Raw genomic sequence first — 12,835 nt, 5'->3', positions numbered from 1 at the left:
TTCTTCTGGATGTGCTCCTTCAAATGCAAAGGGACAGTTCACTTGTCCTTAAAAAAAAAGAACTTTCTCCCTGCAAGCTTAAAAGTAGCAGGTCAGAGAGGATGCTAGACTAGAATCATACTCCCTGGCAAACTAGTTTCTCAGAGGCAAGGGATTTTTGATGTAAGGGAGCATTCCGTTATGTAGTCTGTACCCCACCACCATTTAATCAAGTGGCACAGATACAGAATAACTGCTTGTTTCTGAATATGTAGATCATTTGGTAAATCTGAGAGCCTGGCATGACCTCATTTATTGTTCATGGGAGTATTTTAATGACCTGTTTTAAAAACTACATGTCATTTATACTAAGAAAGCAAGCAAGCCAGTTTATCCATGAGGTATGGTCAGAGGTGAAGCTAGGGAAAATGAGCCCAGGGAAAAATCCGAGTTTTACGCATACACACACACTGTATGGGTGGCCGCCCTCCCCCACCATGATCAAACAATCCCTTAAAAAGGGTAGAAGAGGAAGGAACTCCCCAGCAATGGGCTTTAGTGGGTCTGTAGCAGCCCGCACCTCACCCTTGCTCAAAGTGTGACACTTAGCTGGGTGTGCATCTGTGGCTCGGCGGTGGGACAGGTTGGAGAGTGTCATCACGTAGGAAAGAAGATGAGGATAGGTGCAAGGAAGCCGGGAGGGCTTGAGGGGGATAGGGGAAGGTGGGGGGGGGGCTTGCCTGGCAGAGTGCAGCGTGGGACTCTCCAGGCGGCTGCAGGGGTGGTGGACAGAGAGCAGGGCTTCGCGGGGGGTCAGTCGAGCCAAGCCTTACCTCTTTCCTCACTCGTTCGCAGCCTACCGCTGAGCCAGGCTGGACTGTTCCAAGTGCCCCAAGCTGAGGAGGGCTCCTGGAGGGGAGGAGGAGAGGTGTGGGAGCTATTTTTCCCCCATGTGACTGAACAGTGGCTGCCCAGGGCATTTGTCCTCTGATATTCTCATGGAAGCTGTGCCTCTGGGTGAGGTGAGGTGGTCCTCAGTGGATGGATTTAAAGGCATATCTGACGGCTCCTCTCTGTTCCCCTGCCTCTTCCTTCCTACCTCTGAGAGTCATACAGCCAAATGCTTGTATCCTCTCCCCTGCCATCTGTAAAATCAATTCAGCAAGCCATGCATGCCTCAGGGGACATCCTAAACTGTTGTGAAAGACTTTTCTCTCACAACAGCATCATTGCCCAAATGATGGCTAAACTCTTGTGAGCTTCATTCCTCTCACAATAACCTAGGCAATGCTATAGAGGATGCATGGCTTGTTGTACTACAGTTGGAGAGGTTTTGGAGACCAAAGAGACAAGGTCCATTCGCTCTTCTGATTCCCTGGGTAGCAGGCAAGGGCAAGAAGGCACAAAGGCAGATAAAAGCATTAAAAATACCTAGAGATATCTATGTTGAGCACAGATGCACAAAATCCTGCAGGTTCTGCCTTCGTCTTATTCTCCCATTACAATTATTCCCCCAATTCACCAGCAATCAGATCATGTGATCAATAAGCTAATAATCTGAATTCTCTGGATAGCACCATGTCTAGCACAACAGCATGCATGAGCACACCATCAGCATCTGCACATGCTGCCCTTGTTATGCACATGTGGTTTAGTCAAGAGGCACAGAAGTTATATTTTCCCTATTTTCTTCTCTTTTTGCAGTGCCATTTTTTCCATTTTCCACTATGTATCACCCCATTATGAAGTTACTCCCATGTGTGCGTTCCATTTCTACAGCTTTCCCTCATATACTCTGAATCACTACTGTGTAGCTGCCAGCCAAGGTATTTTATGACTATACAAGGAATTATATGACTTTCGTTGTATGAGCAAAGTAGTCTTGGGATCAACTCTTCCCATTAAACTTGGTAAGTCTGTCTGACAGACTCATTCATGACAAAGTTTGCAACATCCCTTCTGTCCACAAACACCGATGGAAGCAGCTTAGCGACCAGATGGCTAGGAAGCCAGTGAACTTGAAGCATTTTTTTCTGGTTCTAATGTTTATTGTTTTGTTTTGTTGCCATCTGGATTGTGATAGTTAGAATTCTGTGGATTAGCATCCCTTGTTGTGAACAGAATCACTTTGTCATTACTGATGAGACTGTCTTTCCTTCTTTCTTAAAATGAGATCTTTATATAGTCTCAGTAGATAAGTGCTGAACTAGTAGGGAAGACACAGTCTCCATAGTTTTAACTGAAATTTAAGTGGTTTATTGAAAGAGAGTAGCAAAGAAATACAGAAAGAAATTAACAAAGCAATAGAAGTACATGTTTACATGGAATTGGACCAATTGGTCTGATTTTGCCTTCACAAACAGTCTCCTGCCCATTGTAACTTACTAAATTACTATAAATCTATAGAGTGTAGATGACTGGGGAAGGCAATGGCAAACCACCCTGTAAACATAGTCTTCCTTGTAAAAACATTCCTTATAAGTTGTAAAGCCACACAACATATTAGTGCCACGCAAATAAGGGGCTATCTGGCAGAGAGAGCTCTCCCCAGTGACGTAGTTCTGCACAGAGCTTTGGAAGTTCCATGCGGGAGTCAGGGTTGCTCAGAGGGATTATTGCTTGTGAATGTTGTGATGTGACATCATTCCATGAGTCAGTATGGACCCCATTCTTGTACAGGGGAACTACCTTTGCCTTTATAGAGCATAGATATCCATATTAAGGGTGTGCATTTGGCAAAGCTGAACTGGAAAAAACCTCTGAAAAGTTCATTGTTAGTATCGTGGGTGGGAAGTTCACCTGATAAAAGATGGCAATTTAAAGGGTGCCAAAACGCAGAGCCCAAATCATGCTAATTTTTTCAGCATGATTCAAGATGCTTCAGCCCCACTGCCATTATTTTTTAAGAGTCCCCTCCCTTTACTGTTACAGCCTCCAAGTTTCTTGTAGGATGGAGGCCATGGCAAATGCAGAGCTGCAAGCCTGGCTGAGCCCAACTGAGCCGAACTTAACAGCACTGCACAGAACTCCACTGCAGTAGCTTCCCTGTTCCCCATGAGACTTGGGAACTGTGGTGGGCACAGAGCTCCACCGCCACAGCCTCCAGGTGTCACATAGGACTCGGGGATCAGGTTCAGAACTCCATGACTGTGTCCTCTGGGTTCCACATGGGACTGCCACCACTGCCACCACTGATGCTCAGGTAAATGAAGGGAGGGGGTAGAGACAGAGGTTAAATTTGGATTTAGGTCTAATGGACCCAGATTTATTTCAGGAATCCTGGATTTTCTGATATGGGCATGCAGAAATATCTGTGATTCCTGAAAATCACAGATCTATTAGATCTGAATCAAAATTTTACTTTTTTTTTTTTTGCACAACACTAATCTATACTATCTATTGAGAAGTTTCATAAGAAATCCAGGATTTCTGGTCAGCTTCAGAGGACTTTCAGCCTAGATGAGATGCGCTAGCTGCTTGACTAGACCCATCTAAAACTCTGCCTTTTATTCATTTATGAAGATTTTAGTTTAATAACCTATTTAGTTTAATGTCTTGTATTTACCCTAGTTTAATAGCCTATCCTTTCCCCAAGGGGGGGAGGAATGTATGTTCTTTCAGCATCTCCAAGGGTATGTAAAACTTTCCTTTTTTTCCTCCTCAGATTTTGCTCCACTTGTTTATTTTTGTTGGCTTTCTTGCCTCTCAGAGTTGTTTGTGTCAGCTTCATTCATAGCCTTCTCATGCCTTTATCTTTTAATACACAGACCCTTGCTGAATCTCCTTCCTTCCATTATTTTGTATAGTTCTGAAGCCTTTTTTATGATATTCTACACAATTAAGCTACAAGTGTCAGAAGTTTGGGACACACAATAGATTTCACAGACTCTCTGGTCCTTTCCGCACGGTCCGTTTACAGCTACCTAGGTACAGCAAAAATGCCATCCCTAGGGAGCTGTTCACATGGGGGGCACAGCTGCTTCGCAGCAGCGCCACCCTCACTCCCCCCCCCAGCTGCGCAAAGCAGCCATTTTCCCACCTCGCTCCCTGAGCGAGGTTTTGGAAAACGGCAGCTTCCAGCAAATGGTAGCGTGCTTCCAGCAAATGGCAGCGTGCAAACGGCAGAGGCTGGAAGGTGCCATCCCCCCCTTTTTCCCGATCGACTTACCTTCCCTGTGACCTTCCGGCGCGTTGCCGAGGCCTGGGGACAAGCCCCCCTGCCCTGAAACTCTGGAGTGGTCGTGCAGGGCAGGAGGGCATGTCCCCTGGCCTCAGCGACACGCCGGAAGGTCGCAGGGAAGGCAAGTCGATCGGGTGACGGTGCAGCACGACGCCGTCTTCCCTGTCGTTACTGGGACCATTCGTGCGAATGGTCCCGGGGGGGTTGGGTCGGCGTCATGTACGCCGACCCAACCCCCCAGCGTGGCCGTGTGGAAGCAGCCTCTGATAAAATTAGTAGTTCTGCCAAACTTGTTCTTGATAGTTTCGTGTCTTCTGGGGTGTTCTTTGTGACCTCAACTGCCTGTGCACAGAAGGCAAGACTGCTTTAGGATTAAGTCCATTTGAGACTTGTTGCTTTAAGAAAAGACAGAACATTCTTTAGTGTTAAAAAAATCCATACTGCGATAGATAGGCCAGATAGGCATTCTAACTAGTTATCTAACTAGGAGATGCAGATAGAGGAGAAAGAAAATGTTGCCTTTTGGGGGGGAACACTTGAGAAGAGGAAGCCAGAAGGAAGGGAGTCCCTAACAGCAGCAATCTAAGTAACTAGGGATTGCAGCAGAATAGACAAGAAGAAAGTAGGCACAAGGAACTGACTTCTCTGTCTTATGGACTCTATGCCCACTCCCACCCCACCCGAACTTTTCTGATATACTTGCTGTAAAATTGCACTGCATCATCCTTCACCTTAATTTTTTTCTCCTCTGTTGGTATCACAGTTGATACCAACACATACTGGCACCCTTTTTGATCTTTTCCCTAACCATCTCATAACTTTTAAGCTTCCACTGAAGTCAAGAAACACATTGCCAAGTCACTTAGATGCTTTCTAATATCTCAGTCCAATTATCTTCTTAATTCCAAACTATTTTGGTTGTAACATAATTAACTTGAAAAATAAAACAACATATATTGGGTCTATATATTGCAGTTCCGATCACCTTCAAAGTGTTGGTATTGACCTTTAACGCCCTTGGAGTCCTGGGGCCCTCATAACTTCGCGACCGTCTTACCCCATATGTCCCAAATAGGCCTCTGCACTCAGCAGAGGTCAATTTACTGGTCATCCCTTGCCCCTCAATGATGCGGCTGGCCTCAACTTGGGCCTGGTGGAACATTCTTCCATCAGCTGTTAGGGCCCTGCAGGACCTTGGTGAGTTCTGTAGGGCCTGCAAAATGGACTTGTTCCACCAGATCTGAGGGGAGGCCAGCTGCAGATTGCCTGCCCCCACCTGATGCCCCTGCACTATGTTTGTACCATCTCCAGTATTGCTGGCACTGTAGTGCATCATTCTCGGCGCTGCTGGTCCCCTTCCAGCCTTGGGACCAGACGCCATTAAAATGTAATTTTAATTTGATTTTATGTGGATGCTGCTATGGAAAATTTTAACGGTTTTAATGTTAATGTTTATATCCCTATCTATTGTTTTATCAACCTTGTTTATGGGCCCTGTACACCACCCAGAGCCCTTTAGGGATTGACCGGTCTATGAAATATAGTAAGTAAGTAAGTAAGTAAATAAATAAATAAATAAATAAATAAATAACAGCAACAGCAACAGCAACAACAATAACAATCATCATCATCATCATCATCCATCTTTCTTTCTCCCATACTTCTATTCAAGAAACTGGGCAATTTTTTCAAGATAGCAAATAAAATATTACTGAGAGATCCATTTGCAAGCCCCTTGACCATATCTCTCTCTATATAGATTTCAGTTCCAGGTGATATTTACATTAGTGGCTTTTTTGAGTCTTCTGAAAAGTACTAATCTTCACAAAACATGGTGCCTTGGTGGGACTGATCTCCCGAAGCAAAGCACTCTGAAGGTGTTTCTGATGGTCTACCCATGCTGTCAGCTCCTTGTCTCTCAGATGAATGTTCACAAAGCCATGCTTTTCTACTGATTAAAACTTATTTTATGTCAGACAGACTCTGCCTGTACTGAGGTATTTCAAGATTCATGAAACAAAATTACCATGTCAGGTTGATATTAACACTTCCAATTTGCTTCCCTGCCTTGCAAAGAGGACGTCCTCGCCAGAATACGAGGGAAGAGGCATTTCGCTCCTACCTCCTCCGCCGCAACGGTACCACCAGGGTGATACCTGGGGCGCGTTTTACCATGTCAGGTTGATATTAGCACTACCAATTGAATGTCAGTATCACTTTTCCACATTAAGTTTGTTCTATTGCTCAGCTATCTTACACTTTTTAAAAGATCCTTAAGTCTGCCCCGTGATTTTATTTGGCCATACTAGAAGAACTTAGTGTTGCATAACCTTGAAACTGTTGGAAAGGTAATTGTTGGTAAACATGCTACTGCAGCTTTAGTAAAAGCTATTAGTTCAATTTTAAACAGAAGTGTGTGGCTAATGTGTAGATACATCTTTTTCTATAGCAACTGAAATATCATATATAACAATAATCCAACTATAGAATTATAAAGAAAAATTGTTTTGCAGTTTTCACATTCTAAAGATGTTGATCAAATATCATTGGCCAGAAATAGATACATATGTGCTGAAACTATTCAATATATCAGGAGATCTTGAAGGATTTGGTGTCTACTTTAAACCATCCATGGTGGAAATTGGGCAGAGTTCCAAAATAAAAGACATTGAAAAGCTAATAAAGTGTTAACTAGCCATTATAAAAGATATTGATTTTTCTCTTTTATGAATGTATCTTGTAGCACAGCAGTGTGATTCACCTTGATGTGACTAATTTTCAATAATAAAACAAACAGAGTGGTAACTTTGTAATGGCCTGTGGTAAATCTGTAGCTAAAATAAAAGTCACTCAATAAAAGAAATTTGAAAGTGTGATTTTAGCCTTCAACTCTTCTCAGAGGGAAACTATATGGGCTTTGAAAAGGAAATTAGATGACGTTGGATACTGCTAAAGTGCTATGTATCTTGATCCTACAATGATGCTGTACTTTCTGAGACTTTTAAGGAAGCAACAACTAGATGGAAAACTTCTGGTGTCCTTTTACCGCTGTGCTATAGAGAGTGTCCTAACCTACTGCATCTGTGTATGGTTCTCCAGTTGCACAGTGGCGAATAGGAAGGCGCTCCAAAGGGTGATCAATACTGCACAAAGGATTATCGGCTGCCCTCTCCCCTCCTTGGAAGAAATCTATAATGCCCGAAGTCTAAATAAAGCCCAAAATATTCTAAGGGACCCGTCTCATCCAGCACACTCTCTTTTTAAACTGCTACCATCTGGCAGACGATACAGGGCCCTCAGAACTAGGACAAAGAGGCTTAGAGACAGCTTCTACTCTAGAGCTGTGGCTATGCTAAACTCCGCTGCTTCATATTGATGTATTTGGGGCTATGTAGGGATGGGTGGAGGATGATGATGTATGAGTCTGAAATTGCATGAGTCTGAAATTGTATGAGTCTGAAATTGTGTGCATCGAGGAATGCTGCTGTAAATTTCGTTGTGCGTGCACAATGACAATAAAATGCTTATGCTTATGCTTATGCTTATCAAGGTTTACAGTTGGTGTGGAGATGAAGCTGCCATTCAACTGAAATACTTGACTGTAAGGATGTGGGCCTAAAATGAATGAATTCTCCAGCTCTTCCATCTGTAGATAAGGTTTCAACATTGTTGCTCTTGTATATTCTTTCAACTCTCATTTCAATAAATTTGTTCCACATTTTTGCCTCACTTTCATTTGCTTCAGTTTAGAACACAAATTCTACCACCAATGTTTTGATATGAAGCAGCAGTTATCACCAAATGCAGAGGCAGTATTAGTAATGGAGATGCTAAAAATGCCTCGTGCAGTATCACAAAGACAGTCAGCACTGCCTGAATGTTAAATTGCAAGCAGAACAAAATGTTTAGGTTTCGTGTAGTGCTGGATCATAATATGCTTCAGGCAGATCCATTTTCATATTCCCCATATAATTCCATTTTCTACAAAGAACTCAACAAGGTAGAGTTATCTATGTATTTGCATGGTTCAGTGAAAATATACAGTAGCACATACAGAAGAAGAAAAATGAGGAATTATAATGCCTCTGTTTTATTTTGAGTTAGTTACAGATTGGATTTAGACTGACACAAAATCAGAGTGGACTGCTGTGGTGGATTGCAAAGAAAATGTATTTTTAAAATGCAATTTTCACAAAGCGAATTTACTGTTTACCTTCAGAGTGGAGCTGGAAAGGCTTAGGAACAGAGGAGCCACCTGATTGGCTGGGGCCTCCTGAACTTTGATCGGGCAAGTAACCATGTGATGCAGAGAGAAAAGGAGAATATCTTCCTGTCACAAATATTCTAGAGGACTTTTGGTTGCTACTGTTAACAGCTGCTACTGAGGGCTATTGATTCCTACTTAACAGCTGCTAAGTGCTGTCTGTCTCAATGGAAAGAAAACTAAACTCTGGCAAACAATTCAAGAACCTCCCCAAATAAACAAAAAATAAAGTAGTGGCCTTTGGTGCGGCTGGAAGTCCAACGGGTCTCTCCATCCCACCTTGTTCTGATTGCCCACAGCAATTCCATACACACTTGAATCAGAGAGAGGTCTGGGAACTCTGACTCTGATTCTAATATGATGCACAATGACTCCTTGGGGAGCTCATGGGGGCAATCAGACTTCTCCAAGGCCAGCAGGTGGCAAATCTGCACCAGCTACATGATTCTGTCTTTTCTACCTCTGTCTTTTCCCCAAACCCATTGGTGATGAAGGCGGTGCCAGCTAAGTCACAAGTCTGGAAAATTGCTGGCACTTATGCACAAGTAGGAGAGGAAATGGGATGCTCTGGAGGATTGTATTTATTCTCCAGAAGTGAGAGTACTCTAGGACAAATTATTGTATATTGAAAGGACAATATTGCCTAGGGGAAAGATTGTCTCCTATCCAAGCATGTGCCAGACAACAAAATGGAGTCCCTGCTCCTACTGCAGACAAAAGGGTTTAAAATTGGCTAAAGCTCAAATAAATTCAGCCAAACATGTCGCAGATGGTTCTGCATGGCTTTACTTCTGTTCCCCAGTCTCAGGACATTGTTTCAGGAGAAGGATCTGCCTTGGAATAAAAAACAGTGCTTCCTGAAGGCACCAATGATGTCCTTCAGGGTCTTTGTCAGGACAGGCTCATAGCCAAATCGCTTGGATCTCCTAGCCTGCATCTTAAAGCAGCACATCATTTGACTCTTGGTTGGCTCTATCCCAAGTTATTATCCAGGGGAACCATTTAAGTATGGTATCTTCTCACAGTTTTGCCCAGCAAAAAGCGAACCCATTCAAGCAGGGCCTCATAATACCCTAACAAGAAATACCAGTCTGGAGGCAGGGAGAAAATAAGGGAATGGCTCCCCAGACTGCTCTTTCTCTAGTTGGGGGGGGGGGGGGCATCAGCCTGATTAGTTGTGCCTTCTGTTGATAAATGTGTTCAGTTTGATAAAAGATTTTCATTTTTTTTTGCAAAACTGGTTATTGATATACCCTGGCACTTGGGTGTTATTTTTATGCCTCTTTTATCATTCTACATTCACCCTGTTTCTCCTGATTCTGATTCCCTGGTGTCAGAAGTGTTTACCCCTTTACATGAGGGTGCAATATGGGTGATACCCTAGTCTTCTATTGGGAGGGTTTCTACTCCAGTTAGATATTTGTATTTCCTGAATACAAAAAAAAAGATGGTGTTCAGTGCCCCAGTGTGGGTCCTCAGGGTCTGCATAGTTTATCACCCCTAAGAAGCTGCCCATACTATCTATTATTCCCTCACTGGTTAAGGGTGACTGATTTGCAGTAACACAACTGAAGAATGCATAATTTCACGTAGCCACCCTTGAAAGTTGCCACAAGCACTTAGCTGTGGAGGACCTTATTTATGAGTTCTGTGTCGTGCCTTTTTGTCTGTCCTCTGGCACAAAGGTTTACTAAAGTAATGGCAGGGTTTAAAGTAATGATGGTTGAGTACTTGTCCTTACAGGGCTGCACCAATTGTTTTCTTACTTGGATGCCTGGCTCTTTGTCTCCCACTCAGCAGACAGTCTCCAGAGCCAGTTGGTATCAGCCTTACACACCTTTCAAGCTCTGGTTCTTGAGTGTTAAGTGTTGTGCTAAAGAAACCAAAACTCTAAATCTCTCTGCCGAGCTCTCTTTTAAATAGTGTAAATATATTTCTCTTGTCACTTGTCTTGTTTGACTCAGCAATCCATCTCCAAGTTCAAATAATCACTCCTTTACCATCTCCTCTGCCTGTTAAATAAAACTGTGTTCTTGTTTAGTTTATAGCTACCTCAGTACATTTATTTTAGTGTGCCAAGTGTGGAGAGTATCTAAGAAGAAAAGAAAGATAAAAGTCAGTGGGTATCCCTTTGCCTTCTGGTGTGTGATAACAAGGTGGAGGGAAAGTGGCTACTTACTTCACACTACCATATTTTTGAATCACCTCAGTACCTAAAGTGAAAAGGTGGGAAAAATAAGTGCAAGTGGTTTCCCTGCCTTGGTGTTATAGAAGGCTGAGTGGATGTCCATTGCAACACATTGAACTGGAATGAAGGCAGACTTGGGAACTTGTAGGGAAGTACACAGCTGCTCGGACAATCCAGTGTAGGATTAGCAGTTGTGCTGCTAGGGCTCAGTTTGCTTGTACCATGCTTTACTTCTATATGTGTAAAAAAGCAACTATAACAGAGAGGGCATAAAACTCCAGAAATCTACCTATCCTTTGTTCAAAGGAATGGTAGTTTCTGGACTTCACATCATTTGGGAGATATTAATAGCAAGCTAAATGAACTGCATTCACAGCAGGAACAGTATACAGATGGAAAGATTCTAATCAGCCCTCATCAGGTTAGACATCTGCGAACTCACCCCAGTCTTTGGGTTTTCCCACTGTCTGCTGATGAATGGAATGGCGATGTACCTATCTCCTTTCAGATTTCTTCAGTCTCAAGACCAGCATTTCATGTTTTTGCCACCAACATTTCCACTAGATTACATCCAACATTTCAGAATGACAGATATGTTAACAGCAGCCGACTTCATCAAAAGTGCATTATTGCTTCAAAGCTGTATAGTCACTCTGCAGGTCTTCAGCCTGTAGAGTTTTATGTCATTTCAAAACCTGAATTTGAGTAATGGTGTCATTTTTTAAATTTTATTTTTTTCGTAAATGGGTCAGAGGAAAAAGAGCCACATTGCCAATCTAAAATCATTTTCTATTGCTATATTCACTGGTTGGTTGGCAATAAAAACAATTAAATAATGGCCATAAACTCAGCATGGTGTCTATTTGGAGATTCATCTTATTTATTTATAAGGCTGTGTGTTAAATTGCCATAAAATTGCTTACCAGTTGTGTTTCACTTTTACATTTTGAGAGTATAGTAAGATATTATTGCCATAAATTTCTGCAGTGTAATTATACTTGTAAAATTTGCAGGTTAGATTCTTGCATACAATTAAGGCTTTTGATGTCTATTGTGAGTTTATATGAATATTAAAATGAATATTTTAACCTGATATCTTGAATTCAAATGAAGCATTTTTATCTACCTATAATAAATTTTGGCCTTTCTAATGTTATACACATAGGAAAATATCCCTCTATGCTTAGTTTTTTTCACCTACCGTATATTACATACTGAAATCATTGTCACAATGTAAATGAACTAGAAAAAAATAAATTACCAAACTTTCTATAAGCATCCAGTGCAAAACTTTATACTATTTAATGACACTCCCTCCCTCTGTATCTGTCTGTCTCTGTCTCTGTCTCTTACACACACACACACACGAGCGCGTGCGTGCACCTTCAGTCAATTTGACTGCCAAGTTGTCCTTGGTCTATACCAGAACTCTTCTATCCATGCAGTGATTCCACAAGATACATATAAGAGACAGACGACATGAGATATGGGAGGCTTACTGGATTTCCACCAAATTTCAGCTTTTTTTTTTGTCTTACTAATTGCCAGATTCTCAATTTTGTCTGGGCCAACAGAGCTTGTGATACCCACATCCTTTCTAATAGCAGCTTTTGGGAAAACATTTAAAATTGGAGTATAGCACTGTATGCAAGAAGAATTTATGCATGTGATTTTGCTTGCATACTATATTAAGAACATAAGAACAAGCCAGCTGGATCAGACCAAAGTCCATCTAGTCCAGCTCTCTGCTACTCGCAGTGGCCCACCAGGTGCCTTTGGGAGCTCACATGTAGGATGTGAACGCAATGGCCTCTCATGGCTGTTGCTCCCGATCACCTGGTCTGTTATGGGCATTTGTAATCTCTGTATTCAAGGAGGATCAAGATTGGTAGCTATAGATCGACTTCTCCTCCATAAATCTGTCCAAGCCCCTTTTAAAGCTATCCAGGTTAGTGGCCATCACCACCTCCTGTGGCAGCATATTCCAAACACCAATCACACGTTGCGTGAAGAAGTGTTTCCTTTTATTAGTCCTAATTCTTCCCCCCAGCATTTTCAATGAATGTCCCCTGGTTCTAGTATTGTGAGAAAGAGAGAAAAATGTCTCTCTGTCAACATTTTCTACCCCATGCATAATTTTAGACTTCAATCATATCCCCTCAGTCACTCTCCAAACTAAAGAGTCCCAAACGCTGCAGCCTCTCCTCATAGGGAAGGTGCTCCA

The sequence above is a fragment of the Sphaerodactylus townsendi genome, linkage group LG10, assembly GCF_021028975.2.
Source record: "Sphaerodactylus townsendi isolate TG3544 linkage group LG10, MPM_Stown_v2.3, whole genome shotgun sequence".
NCBI classification, from domain to species: Eukaryota; Metazoa; Chordata; class Lepidosauria; order Squamata; family Sphaerodactylidae; genus Sphaerodactylus; species Sphaerodactylus townsendi.
Note: the sequence above shows the minus strand (reverse complement) of the source record.